Consider the following 11,162-nt stretch of genomic DNA (forward strand, 5'->3'; position numbering starts at 1 on the left):
CAGTAAGTCTAGCATGACATATTTTTAATGAATCCGAGCGAGTCCCCAGTGGTCGGCCGCGGGGCTTCCCAGGGATTCAGAGACGGCTCCCTCCCGCGCAGGTCCCAGATGGAGCCCCTTTGCAACCAGCCCTCTGGCAGTCACCCCGGGGACTCTGCTGGCTACCAGCGAGACCCTGCGTGGTAGGGGGGAGTGTGGATGGCTCACAGAGCTGGGTCCCCCTGCCACAGGCCTCGGTGGGATGACGAGGCACCAGCCCCCGGCCACCTGCCTCCAAACAGCCTCTTCCTCCGACCACGGAGCCCTCGACTGCCGCTCCAGGGGACCCTGACCCACAGGCCGACTGGCTTCGCTGCCCCAGAGTGGCCTGGGAAGGCTGCCTCATGTTCCCGTGGAGGGAACTCCCTGGCGACATGTCGGAAAGAGGGGACGTGGCTTCTTCCCTCCTGTGCAGGTTTTGTAGTGCAGTCAACTGTTGGGGCCGCTCTGCGCTCTCAGACCCGAGGCTGGGCTCAGCGCTTGGCTGGGCTGCCCGTGTGCTGGCCTGTCCCATGAGGAGGGGCCACAGCAGGGCCCCAGCGAGCCTCCAGGGGGACACAGCCCGGAGCTGCACCCCTGTGGAACGGAGCCTGCACAGGAAGGAGGGGGCCCGCTGCGGGGGGGGGGTGGACCCCACCTGCCTGGAAGGGAGGCACCCCCAAAGCCCTGCCCTGCCCTGGGTCAGCTGGGCTTGCAGACCTGGCCAGAGGGGCCCCGGAGTTTCCAGGGTGCGGGAGCCGTGGAGGGGCCCGGGGCTCAGCAGGAGGAGGAAGCCTGAGTTCCCTTCTGGTCTGACCCGAGCAGATGGCCCGGCCTCGTGCAGAACTCCCCCTCCTGGGTCCTGGCTTGCCTTTCTGTAAGGCACGTGGTCTAGTCGGTACAGAACGGCCTTTCTTTAAGAAACACGGGGGACAGAAGGGGCCAGCTTTGGGGTCAGCTCTGCTTCTCTAACTGGGCAAATCACATCATTTCCCCCACCCCTGGGTAGTTTTCTAATCTGCCAAACTGGCAGAAGATTCCGGGGCACGGCTCCTGGCACAGGGTGTCTCCATATGGGGCAGCTACAGTGACTCTCCCCCCTCTGGAGGCGGTTACCGTAACCCCGACAGGCCCCAGCGCGGTGTCCGACCGGGCAGGTGCAGGTTTAGCTGGGTTGGGTTTAGAACCGCCTGGGCCCGCTGCCCTCCCTATGGCGCGGAGGCCCCAGCCGGGCAGGGCTGAGGGACGAAGGCCCTGAGTGGCCACGGAGGGCGGACGTCGTGGTGGTTTGGGTCCGATGCAGAGCTTACGGGGTCTGCTGTCTGCTGGACGGTGGAGGGCGGGGAGCAGACCTGGGGCCGGGGGACGGCACGGTGGACCCACACAGGGGCGCCCGGCAGAAGGAGCTCCCCATCCCTCTCCCACGTCCACGAATGTCCCCGTGAGTCATTCATCAGAGGCCCAGCACGCGTCAGGTGAACAAGAGGAGGTGCGTTCACGGCAGTACACGTCTTCTTCTGAGATCACTGCAGATGTGCAGAAGAGCTGCAAAGCCAGCAGACAGCCCGCACGCACCCCTCCCTCTGCTCCCCCTTGCAGCCCGGGTGCCTCTGCCAAACCGAGACCCGCCGCCAGCCACAGGCTCCAGAATCGTCCGTTCGCGTCCTCTTGGTGTGCCAGCCGCTCCCAGGCCCCACAACAGCTCCTTGTGCTCTTTGTGACCCTGACAGCCCCGGGAAGGTTCGGAGGCTAGGGGATGCCGTCTCCCGGTGTGTGAGGCCCCCAGCTCCGTTACTGGACACCCACCCGGTCAGCGTCCCGAGGAAAGGGGAGGAGAAGGGGAAGCCTCCATGCAAGAAATCCCAACCAACCGGGGACCGGTGGGTGGTGGGGGCCGAAGTGAATTCTGCAGGACAGGCCCAGTCGGGTCGCAGATGCACGCTGGGCTCCAGCTGTCCCCCCCCGACTCCCCGAGCCGTGCCGCCTCTCCCGCCCCACGTGGGGCCCCCCATTCATCCACCTGCATGGCCCTCCCACGAGGGAAAGCACCACGCCCACCACAGGGACGGGGGGTGTCTGAGTAGCTCAGACGGGCCTGCCGACCCCCCTGCACCTGCTCAGAGGAGCAGGAGAGGGGATGGAGGGGCTCCTGGAGCAGCGACGGGGAGGGGCGGTCGGGGCTGACAGACTGTGCTGGTGGCGGGTCCAGGCCGCACGCGCACCCGGACGGATGGGGGAGGCTGAGAAGTCCCTGGGCTGGCAGGTGAGCTGGGACAAGATGCCACAGCAATCTGACCTGCGTCCCAGGGCCGCGGGAAGCTCTCGACCAGGGGCTGGAAACGGGACGTGGGCAAGGCAGGGGGCGGGGTCCTGACCCACCGGACCACAGGCCCCAGGCCCGCCTCCCACAGCGGCAGCCGCGGTGGGAGCGTGGGGCCTTCTCTCTGTGGGGTTCTGTATGTATGAGTTTCGCCCACAGAATCTCAGGCTGAGATTAAGACAGATTTCCCCGCCACCGACTCCCCCTGGAGTCCCCTGGGGAGCAGCAGTCCTGCACACACACCCCCACCAAGTTCCTCCTGGTCAGCACCCCGCCTGCCACGGAGGGAGCGATGGCCGGGCTCAGGTGCCTGTCAGGCTCCCGACCTGCCTCCACCCAGCTCCCCCCGAGCTCCGAGGAGCAGGGAGATGGAAAGTGACAGCAAGTGCTGGGAGCCACTGAATCTCTGCCACCTCGGTTTCCTGGCAGACGGAGCTGACTCCAGGGGGACAAGGCCCCTCAGAGACACCGGGGTCCCTCACCGGTCTGCCTCCCCCACTCCCTCCTTCCCCACGGGTCAGGGTCCCGGCCCCAGACCCTGGGCCCCGCGTCCAGCCACGGCTCCAGACCCCAAACCCCACAACCAGCCAGGTTCCAGACCCCAAACCCTGTGACCAGCAGGGCTCCAGACCCCAAACCCCACCACCAGCTGGGCTCCAGACCCTGAACCTCGTGTCCAGCCAGGCTCCAGACCCCGAACCCAGCTCCAGACCCTGGGCCCCGTGTCCAGCCATGGCCACCCCTGCACCCTCCCTGCAGACAGGCCGGCCCCATCACTGGGGCTATCTCCTCAGAAGAACCCACTTCTCTTCGGCTTCGCAGAGATAACTGCTCCAAGTTCTGCTCCTAACAGCTTCCGACAATCTTGGGGACAGTCTCCCGGGATAATGAATTACTCTATCTGTGTTCAGTTTCTTTGTTTCCTTCTTTTTTTTTTTTTTTTTTTGGCCAACAGCAGATTGGGGGTGTCTCGGGCCACCACGTCTTCCCAACAACCCAGACAGTGTCCGGTTTGTTATACAACAGACTTCTGGAGGAATCTTTTCTGAGGGAAAATGTGGGGAAAAAATAATCTCATCTTAAATGCAGGCATTTAAGGCCAAGGCACCCCCCTCCTCAGGATCCTTCCAGGTCCTACAAGGTGGGGATTCAGGAGCCAGACCTGGCTTGATCCAGCCAGACCTGCTACCCACCTTGTGCCAGCCCCACCCAGGACGTGACCGAGCGTCAAACCCTGGCTTAAATGCTCCGACTTCCCCCAGTCCCAACACAGACACATGCATGTGCACATGCAGGCATGCTCCCACCAGCGTGCACACACATTCACACAGACGGTTTTGTCTGTGTGTTTGCTGTGATCCTAACATGGGGGCTTTGTTCTTACTAGTGTCCTGGGCTCTTGCAACCGTCCCAGCCCCCAGCAAGGGCCTAACGAGCCCACCGAGGAGTCGGGAGGCCCTGGCTTGCCCCGGCCTTTCTCGGGGGCCCCTGGCACCCAGGAGGTAGGGGGCATGGCCTGGCTGGGGTGGGCCCATGTGGCCCAGGTGGGGCAGGCCCTGAATGCCAGGCAGGGAGGTGGGGAGGCCAGTCTATAATCCCCCACTGAAGCTGCTGCGGCTTATTTACGATGCTTTTAGCTCCAAGCAGACCCATTTCCGAACTCCTCTCCAAGATATAAATTATCCTAAAGGGCTGGTTTGTATCTCTGTGGTTGGACAATGCCTAACCAGAAAGCACTCCCACCTCTCAGCAGTTCCCATCCAGGGAAAGTTATAGATTTTTCCCCCTCCCTTACTGAGCACTTCAGAAAGGGGGCTGAAAACCTTCAATAGGTTTCGTTTTTAGGGAAAGCAGTTTTGGCTTATTAGGCCACTGTTGGCTTCAGAAATATGCTCACTAATGACTTCTATTTAAACATTTTCCTCCAGCTGAGACTTTTTCAAAAATACCATGTTAATGGATTCAACATCCCCTAAATGGGTGTTTCCCCACCTCGGCCTCTGAACTTTCTTGGCTGGATCCTCTACACAGTGAAGAGGTCCCAAGCAGCCCGCATGGAGACAACCCATCAGAATCCCCCGTAGAAACGACGCTGTCCCCCCCTCGTAGCGCTCCGGGCCATCAGCTTTGTGTGAGCACTAACTCAGAGGGAATTGCCGGTCCCTCAGAATCCTGGCTCCCGGGCTCCTCCAGTTGGAAAGCCAAGCCCTCCGGCCTTGCACAAAAAGGCCCAGCCTGCCCTCAATGGGGCTGCAATGCCCACCACGCTCCCCACTGGACCCCAGGCTAGAAATGGTGGTGCGGCCGCCCAGGCTCCAGGCCGCCCTCCCGGGCAGCCCGCAGCCGGAAGTGCGGCACCTGCTTGAATGGTGTTCCCTTGAAACTCTTGACCATGTGTGAATAGGGGTCTCCCACATTCTCAGTCTGTTCCAGGCCCCGCAAGTTGTCCAGTGGCGCCCAGATCCACCATCCTTTGTGCGAGGCCGTCTGCTGTTTGTCGGTGGGATACACCCGGGGGGTGTGGGGGGTGCTGGCCGGGCGTCCCTGCAGCCCCGTGGCTGAACAAGCCAAGGTCCACCATGCAGTTCTCTGCCCTCCTGCTTCTGAGTCGCCCGGCCGTGGTCGAACAACATGGCCCCTGGCGGCCTCAGTTTTCCGTCTGAGAAATGGGATCACGCCGTGCCTGCTTCCCAGGCTGCACCCCAGGGCTACTCTGCAGACCCTCCGGGAGCACTTGGGAGAGTGTCGGCATAATTGTTTGCCAATATTTGTCACTGCCGGTCCTCCTCCGAGACGGGGATTTAACACGATCCTCTGGTAAGCCTTCCCTCTCGGGGGGTGCGGTGTCCCCTGACCCTGGCTCCTTGGCCCCCCTCTGGTCTGCCACACACCCGAGCCAGCTCAGCATGATCGCTGTCAACACCTCCTTAGATTAGCTCAGCCCAAAAGAGGGTCTGGTTATGAGAACATGGGTGCGTCCTGCAGAACCCCAAGGCAGGACAGGAGCACGGCCTCAGTGGGGTCCGGAATCTAAACCCGGAAATGCAGGGAGTTCCAACTTAACTCCTGCTTTTCTCTGAGGAAGGGCTGCGTTCCTCTTTCTTCCTCTCCAACCCTCGGTCTCTGTCTCTGTCTCTCTGCAGACCAGCATCTTCCTCAACTCAGCTACAAGGTTAAAAGGTATTGCCTCCCCTTCTAATTCTTCCTGATGGCTCTAGCCATGGCAAGCCTCCTGATTCAGTTCCAAGGCTCTGCAGACAGGGGCCTGACCGGTCCCTCCAAGGTCAGGTGCTGGTCAGTGCAGCCCAGACTACAGGATGACCTTATGCTCTGGGCGCCTTGATCCCACCACACCTGTGTTCCACACGTGTCTGTGTTTTCCTCAGTGGTCATAAGGGACCCCTCTAGGACCACACATTTCCCATCTTTGCCTTCTCCTGTACCCAGTCCAGTGCTTGGAATATAAATTTTGTTGCATAAAGGAAGGTGTAAATGATGGAGGAGGGGCTTGCATTGCAACCCGGATCACCATGCAATCTCAGGCAGGCGGTTCCTCTGAGGGGTGCTGGGGAGCCCACCTAGCCCCCAACCCCGCCCACGCAGGCAGGGTCGCCTGGCCCCCAGCTGCCTCCAGAGAATGCTGCTTAGCCACCCCGGCTTGCACCCTAGCAAAGCAGGGCTCTGTCTCCCTGAATATGCAGTGCACGGCTTCAGGATCTAAGTTGATTTCTACAGGAGGAACCTGCTCACTCAACAGAATCTACACTCCCAGAAATTATTAAAGGAGCAGAATTAAATTCACCGGGGTCGGAGGTCCGGGAACACTGGAAACACGGCATTCCCAGCAGAACCTTCGCTTAATTGCCGCAGTCAAACATGCCGGAGGAGCGGAGACGCTACTGAGTTATTTACTTGGGACCTAAGACCAAAGAGAGGAGCAGAACCTGCTCCGTGGCCGTGACCCTGTGAGCTGAGGGTGCTGCGGTGGGCAGGGGCTCTCGGCATCAAAGGTGTTTCCAGAAACGGCCCCACCCACCCTTAGGATGTGGAAAAAGGGAAAGGATGTGCTCGGCCAGGACTCTGGGGACAGAGCCGACTCAGCCCATGGACTTTGGGGGCTGAGGCTCCTTCGAAGTGAGATGCAGGTGAATCCAGCCCGACGCACCTCTTCCTGGTCCCCATCGCGAAGAAAGGTGTCCGAGGCAACGCCTTCTTCTCCAGCCTGGTTTCCATCCTCTTGGGGGTGAGCTGGCCACAGGGAGTGGGAGGGGGGTCCAGCCAGCACCCCAGGCCGGGTCCTTCAGCGCAGGTCCAGCCCCCCACCAGTCAGGGACCGGTGGGCCCCACCTTTGCTCTCTGTTGGCTCAGCTTGTTCAAAAGCCCCATGGGGACTGGAAGTCCTGCTTTTTCCGAGGGTGTTCGGAGGCTCCAGTTTTGGCTACGATGCGTCAGGAGCCATGCACGCGGCGAGCGTATCCCCCTGGCCTGCAGCACGATCTTTCTGCCGGAAGTACCGTCCATCTGTCCATCTGTAGAAAACCCACCCACCCAATCAGAGCTTCCAGAAACCACCGAGCTCACAGCGCCCTGCCCAGGGTCACAGCCGCGGGCTCTGGCTGCCCCCAAACTTCCACGTAGGTATTTGGCTTCCTGAATTCTAGTCTTTTTTTTTTTTTTTTTGTAATGGAACAAATAATGAGGATCTTTCAGGAAATTCTTAATAAATGGTACCCCTCCCAGATTTTGAACCAGTTGTGAAATAATATAAAAAGTACAGGTAAAGACAAGCATATGGGTTTATTGCAGCCAGAAACCAGGGGGCACAGGTGGCTTTTGGCCTGTTACGCGAGCAGCTTGCTGGCCCTGACCCCCCAAATACTGCAGCTGCACCCCCACCCGTCCCACGGAGTCTCAGGCTGGAGCCAGCCTCCCACACGGAGCAGAAGATGCAGGGAGCCCCACAGGTGTCGTCTCCCTAGGATCGACGCCGCCCGTTGTGGTGGGGCGCATGTTGCTGCCGACGAACCCACACGGCCACGGCGTCACGGGGAGGCCACGGTTTGTGCTGGGCTTCAGGCCCGCGTGGAGCCTTTTCAGACTGGCTGCCATACGCACTTCAGGCCCCTCCGTGTCTTCTCACGGCCGAGAGCGAGTCTCGGTTTCGTGCTGACTAATGTCCTGCCGTCTGGTTATCCACAAGGACATGTCGGTGGCCTCCGAGTTTGGGCGATGCTGAGGTCCATGTGCAGATCCTGCAGGAGGAAAGGCATCTCGATGCTCATACCTCCCCTCAGCCCCAGTAAAGCGAGTTCCAGCTGAAAGAAGACATAACTCCCCCAGATATGAGTAACCGTGAAATCCACAGGACGACAGCCCTAACTCAGTGCAGCCACGTAACTGGTAATTAATTCATCACATCGGTTCCCACGTGGACCAGAGATGAATGTGTGCCACGAGCTAATTCTGCTCGGGTCGCGGTAACTGAATGCACCCCACGGTGGGGGTGGGGCTCGGCCAACACAGGTGCATTTCCCGCCAGTTCTGGATGCAGGAGGCCGGCCGGCTCCCAGTGGGCTCCCGTGGCCTCCCCTCCACGAGCGAACCCTCCCACTGTCCTGTCTTCTCCTTACAGGGACAACACACCTGCGGGAACGCTGACGACCTTCAAGGCCGTGTCTCCAATGGCAGCCCCTTGCTGGCTTGAGGGCTCAACGAGTAGGTTTGGGGGCAGGCATGGCCATGAAACACCAGAGGCTTACACGTGTGGGTTCACGGCAGCTAAAAGATGGAAAGAGCTCAAGGTGCTCTAACCGATGAGCGGTAAACAGAACGTGGCCCATCGTGCCGTGGGGACCCATGGGCTCTGACCCTGCTCCAACATGCGGGAACCGTGGACCGTTGGGCCACGTAACAGAGCCACATGCAGAAGGACAGACTGTGTGTGAGTCCACGTACATGAGGTCCCGAGAATTGTCAAAGTCACGGACACAGGGCGTGCGTCTCAGAGACAAGTAGCGGCTCTGGGGGGAGCACGGACGGGGACGTTACTCCTTCTTGGGGACAGAGTTGCGGTTCGGGAAGATGGACAAGTTTGGGAAATGGAGACACGTCACACTTGCCCAATATTGTGGGTACAATTAATGCACAGAGTTGTACACTTAAAAATGGTTAAAATGGCAAATTTTATGTTACAGATACTTTATCGCGCTAAAAACGAATACATAACAGACGAAGGTAGGTCCCTCTCGTGGGCTCCGGAGGCGCCTGCCACCTTCACGGCAAGTATCCCTGCAGCACAAATCCCCCCCCCGCCCCCGATGCACCTGACCTTACATTGGGCTCGCCCCGATTAGCGGCTCCTGAAAGTAATCAATAATCATTCACGAAAGGCAGGAGGTGCATCAGGCTGGCTTTCTGCTGCGTCTGGCAGTCCTGGCAGGGTGATCGCCACGGAAAGTTGTGGAATCGATGCATTAGCAAAGCAGGGCAAGGCAGGCTGTGGGCGGTGTCCGGTGCTGGACGCGTCCCTGTGTTCTTCCTGCCCAGCCCGCTACCTGACCCCTTGCAGGGACTCAGCGGCGTGTCTGTCAGGTGGACAGACGTGGGAGTGGACGAGTGGACGAGCTAACGGGCGCAGAATGAGGGAGGCGAGGCTCTCACCTGCCCAGAGGTGGTGGGAGCGGACTCCAGGTTCAGAAGCACCTACTGGAGAGCTGACCCTCTGCCTTCAAAGGCATCTTTCGGCATCTGCCGAGCTGTTGTGGAGAGGAGGAAGCAGGTATCCTGGGATCCCCGAGGAACCCACGAGGGAGCTTCAACACAGCTGAATTTGGCACCATTTCAGAAAGAAAAAGGTCTACGGACTCTTGCTCCAAGCACGTGAGAGGTGCTCTGCGAGGCGTTCAACTCACATCCGGTTCCATTTCCCACCCTCCTGATGCAGGCACGACTCCCCACACTCCCTGCATGCGCCAGAGACCACACGGCCTGCTCCAGGTCTCGGTGATGGTGGGCTACACCGGGATGCCAGCTTGGGAGCAGCCGGCTCCACAGCCTGCAGGGTGAGGTAGTGAGTTCCCCGTCGCTGGGGCAGGCCAAGTAGAGCCCGGGTTGATGGTTTGCTTAGGCCAAGGGAGCTGGAGGGATGGACCTGGTTGTCATCTCTCTGGCTCCGGGGCAAGGGGCCCAGCCCAGTGTCCCACCTGCAGGGACACCTACCTGCCCTCCAAGCCACACCCAGGCGGCTTGAGGAACACACCTGACACGCAGCACATATACACCTCCTACAGGGGCCTTGGTGGTTCGGAGCCCAACGGCTTGAGGTTTGAGTACAAGCCCCAACACTATCACGAACTTGCTGTGTAACTCTGGGCAAATCACATAACCTCTCTGAACCCCACTTTCTTCATTTCTAAAATGAGAATGATACTATATTCTCAGATGCCCTTGTCAGGAGGGATTTTCCGCCTTCGTTCATTCTGTTGCCACGCATGGGCCCCCACCTCCGGGCTACCCTCCCCAGCTCTCCTTGTCCACAACCTGTACCCAGCTGAGCAGAACTTTCGTGTTTTAAGCCAGAGAAACTGCTGTTCGGATTCATCCACTTTTTCTCTGCCTGTGTAGACACGTGGGTCATTCTCTTTCCTGAAGGGAGCCATCCTCGGCAATGGGACGAGGGGCAAGGAGATTCATTCTCCGAGATAATTATCTGATTCCGTCCGTAGGCAGAAAGGGACCCCAAGGCCCCGGAGAAGTCACCTCGCGGGCAGGTGGGGGCTGGGCTCCACCTCGGAGCGTGGGCGGTGGGTTTTTCTGGCCCAGACCGTGCAGGCGACCCCAAGCCGCTCTTCCTAGGGCACCCGCAGGGGGAGACAAAGGGGATGCCCCTCGGGAGCAGAAGAATCACTGCACCCCTGCGGGACGGAGATCTCCCCCGTTCAGTACGGCGGCCACGGGCCACCCACGGCTGTTGAAGCCCACAGTTTAATCAAGTAAACTGAGATGAAATTGAAACTACTTCCTCAGTCACCGCGAGCCACATTTCCAGGGTTCCGGGGCCACGTGTGGTTGGCGGCCACGTCAGACAATGTGGAGTCACAGGACGTTTCTGTCGATGCAAAGATCTCTGGGACGGTGCAGATCTAGGAAGGCTTCCTCAACTGACGCGTGGGGCCTGGGAGCTCCCCGCTGGGGGGCGGCCCCGTGTGCCGGAGGAGGTCTGACAACATCCGCGACCTCTACCCACTCGAGGCCGGTCCTACCCCACCCCCAGTCGTGACAACCAAAGTATCTCCAGATTGCCGAATGTCGCTTGGTAGTGGGGAGAGGGGACAAAGTCACCCCCGTCAAGAACCACAGAGCAGACCACACAGACCGTCATGCTCACTGCCGGGGGGCGGGGGACAAAGAGAGAAAGGTGGCTGGCCCGGCACGGAGTGCACGTGGGCCCATCCCAGTGGACTGGGCAGCCAAGCTTCTGGACAACAGCAAGGGTGGGGAAGGAGAGGGAGGCTGGCGAAGAGTCCGTAGGAGTCACCTGGGTCTATTCTGCCTGTACCACTGCAGTGGCCTCCCCCGTGGCCTCCCCCATGGCCTCCCAGCCTCCCGCCTCCACCCCACATGTTCAGCCTTGCACGCTGCCCACGAGTGCCTTTGAATAGAAATACCCTAGACTGTCGTTTCCCTTTCCAAGTGCACCTGGTGCTTCCCTCTGCTCTAAGATCGGGACGCCTTGGCCTGGTGCCCACACCCTGCCCCCCACACTTTCCAGGGGTGCCACGGGCTGGCTTCCCTGAGTTTGCATCTGCAGCTCCCAGTACTTGGA

This window comes from Zalophus californianus, chromosome 16 (assembly GCF_009762305.2).
Source record: "Zalophus californianus isolate mZalCal1 chromosome 16, mZalCal1.pri.v2, whole genome shotgun sequence".
NCBI lineage: Eukaryota > Metazoa > Chordata > Mammalia > Carnivora > Otariidae > Zalophus > Zalophus californianus.